Source organism: Dipodomys merriami, unplaced genomic scaffold (genome assembly GCF_024711535.1).
Source record: "Dipodomys merriami isolate MVZ:Mamm:240054 unplaced genomic scaffold, mDipMer1.0.p SCAF_165, whole genome shotgun sequence".
Taxonomy (NCBI): Eukaryota; Metazoa; Chordata; class Mammalia; order Rodentia; family Heteromyidae; genus Dipodomys; species Dipodomys merriami.
Window position 1 is genome coordinate 1,441,552 of NW_027202993.1, and position 3,263 is coordinate 1,444,814.

Below are 3,263 nucleotides of genomic sequence, written 5' to 3' on the forward strand. Positions count from 1 at the left end.
ATTTAAGAATTTTGTATTTCCCTTTTCCCTCCCCAAATTAGAGAAACATATACACAGGATGTAGGCGCACCAACTTCAAGTACAGTGAAAACAGGGGTTAGAGCGTAGGGAAGGAACATATAAAGGAACAAAAGAAATCACATCACACATTATAAGTATCTTAGAAACAATAGCAAGAAACAAAAAAACCACTTGTCTGGTTCATTTCCTGTAATATCATCTTATCTGATATGCACATAGCTTCTGATCTATTCCGCTTATCCCAGACATATATTAGCTGTTGAAAATAAGTGAAACCATTGGACCTACGTTTCTTTGGATTTGGCTTACTTCACTTAATAATTTTTTTTCCAAGTCTTTCCAATTCTTAACAAATTGGGCGATGTCATTCTTTCTCATGGAGGCATAGAATTTCATTGTGTATATATACCACATTTTCATGATCCATTCATCTTCTGTGGGCCATCAGGGTGGGCTCCATATCTTAGCTATTGTAAATAATCAGTAAACATAGTTGTTCTGGGAGTTTTAGTATGGTCTTCTTTGTGATCATTTGGGTAAATCCCCAAAAGTGTGATTGCTGGGTCATAGGGGAGCTTTATATGGAGTCTTTTGATGAGCCTCCATACTGCTTTCCAAAGTGGTTGAACAAGTTAACACTCCCACCAAGAATCTAGTAAGGTTCCCTTGTGGCCACATCCTTTCCAGCATCTTTAGTTGTAAAAATATGGAATGATTCAAGAATTTGCATATCAACCTCGCACAGGGGCCATGTTAATCTACTCTGTACTGCTCCAATGTTAGTGTATGTGCTGCTGAATTGAGCACAGAGCATTTTTTATATATAAAGTGTAATTGATTTTCTTGAACTAGACAATTCAAAGAAAAGTAAGTTTTGAAGAATTCTCGTGAAATTTTAAAACCATGTACTTCTTACATAAGCACACATTTAAGAATAGCCAAGATTGACATGTCAAAAACAAAATAATCCCAGATATTGTTGTTCAAGAGATGTGTAGGATAGGGGGAGGGGGGTGGAATTGGTTGGGGGGGCGGAAGAAGGCTGGGAAGGGATGTGAAGGGTAAACAAAGGAGGAGGCTGCAATGCTTCATAAGAAATGTACTTACTCATTATCTTGCCCATGTAAATGTAACCCCTCTGTACAGTATGTTCACAAAAAATAAAAATAAAAAAGAGATGTGTAGGAGGACGAATTCAATTATTCTGTATAAGGCACCTGTCATAATGAACACTGCGGCAAGTGTTAAGGTTTTTTAAAAGTTTTAATGTTTTAAATATATTTAATTTTGGGAATTTGCTTATATAGGCCAAAATTAGGACTGTTTTTCAGGTCATACAACTTTTCTATAAATATTTAAGATTTATGGTAGCAGACATATGCTACTAAAAAGTACATTTCAGAGTTTATAAAAACATTACTAATGAGATGTTGCAAAGTCTTAGTGTAAAGAAGCAGTGTGAAGAGTTAAGACTTTGTTAACTGCACAGTTTCTCTTAAAACTTTAGGGCTTCCTTACTTTATATATTAGTGAGGAACAAATGATGATATAAACCATATACATATACATATACAAATGATGAGATGAGTCATAAAAAGCAATCTTATTGGGTAACTTTAAAAACTACACATAGCCTATAAAACTCTTGCTGAACATCATAATCTTATTCAGTGTTAAATGTACAGGAATGTGAGAATAGTAAAATCAAATATGTAAGTACACTTCAAATACTGAAAACACTGGTAATTCTTTGGTATTTTATTTTATTAATCATTAATATTTAGTTATTGTGTTTCTTTATTTGTAGTATTGTTTCCCTTGTAATATAGTAAAAGCTTTTGTTATTCATCATCAGGAGGTACTTTGAGAAGGTTACTGGGATGGCCAAACCATTTTTTATAGTTGCATGTGAATTTACAAAAAGCAAAATTAAGAACAAAATATTGATTAAAAATTATCAAGTACAGTCAGAATCAGGAGGGATGATAAATGTCCACACTTAAAATCTTAGCCCTAGGCTGAAGCAGTGATATTACAGAGTTGAGGTCACAAAAGTGAGAGACTGGGTTTTGTTTTGTTTTTTACTTTGATTTTGTTGGCCATGGGGTTGAACTATGGGGCCTGGTTGCTGTACCTCAGCTCAAGGCTAGTGCCACCACTTGAGCCACAGAAACACTTCCGTCTTTTTCTACTTATGTGATGCTGAGGAATCAAACCTAGGGCCTCATGCATGCAAGGCAGGCACTCTACAACAGCCACCGTCCCAGCTCCTGATAGACTGGGTTTTAAAGATTCATCTAAACAACATTTTCTTTCTGCTTTGGGTTATATAATGAAATATATGAATATCTTTTCATATTTTTGTGTATTGTTATACTTCTAAATTTATACTAACCCCAGCCACTTTATTCTTTTCAAAGTCATGAAATATCTCTGAGAGTTTGCTAATGTGAAATTGTGTTAGCATTTTTAATTACTTCTGAGTCATTTTTAATTTTTATTAAAATCATTTTATATTTTGGGTTCAGGGATTATCATACATCAAATACCTTCAAATGTACATGTAGAGTCTAAAGATAACAGTATGAATATTCTCGTACAGCTCTTTTTTATCTGTTATACACTTTCAGTATCATGATATTTCTCCCTCTTTCACACTCTCTCATTTCCTCTCTTTCTCTTTCATGCTCTATGTCTGCTACATAGAATTTCTGCTGGTCTACTATTATCTTTGAGGATCCACTGGTTTGTGGGAACATGATGGGGACTAACATTTTGCCTTGCATTCTTTAAGAATTATGAGTGACGTGATATTATTCTTTGACATTTTACATGGCAAAACAACAGGTCTAGGAATTCCTTTTCACGTTTACTACTATTACAAATTTCATCTTATAAGAATCATTTGGATGGATATGATATTTTAACTTGGGCTGGGAAAGTGGCTCAGTGGTAGAGCGCTTGCCTTGCATGCATGAGGCCCTGGGTTCGATTCCTCAGCAGCACATAAGCAAAAAGAAAAAAATCCAGAAGTGGCGCTGTGGCTCAAGTGGTAGTGCACTAGCCTTGAGATGAAGAGCTGAGGGACAGTTCCCAGGCCCAGACTTCAGGCACCAAGACTGGACCCCTCCCCCCAAAAAAGGTATTTTAACCTGTGAACTAAAAGTTCTTTTTCTTTCACAAACAACCTTTGTCTTTGATTTTCTGTTTGTAACTACATGTAATGAAAATAAAGCTCTCCT

The 3,263-nt window shown here is 35.3% G+C and overlaps 1 non-coding gene across 1 annotated transcript; it reads right to left on the bottom strand.

The window, feature by feature from the left end:
- Nucleotides 1-721: 721 nt before the first annotated feature.
- Nucleotides 722-828, bottom strand: LOC138828837 (U6 spliceosomal RNA). The gene has a single exon (XR_011372379.1). It is a non-coding gene; the product is annotated as a U6 spliceosomal RNA (small nuclear RNA).
- Nucleotides 829-3,263: the final 2,435 nt, after the last annotated feature.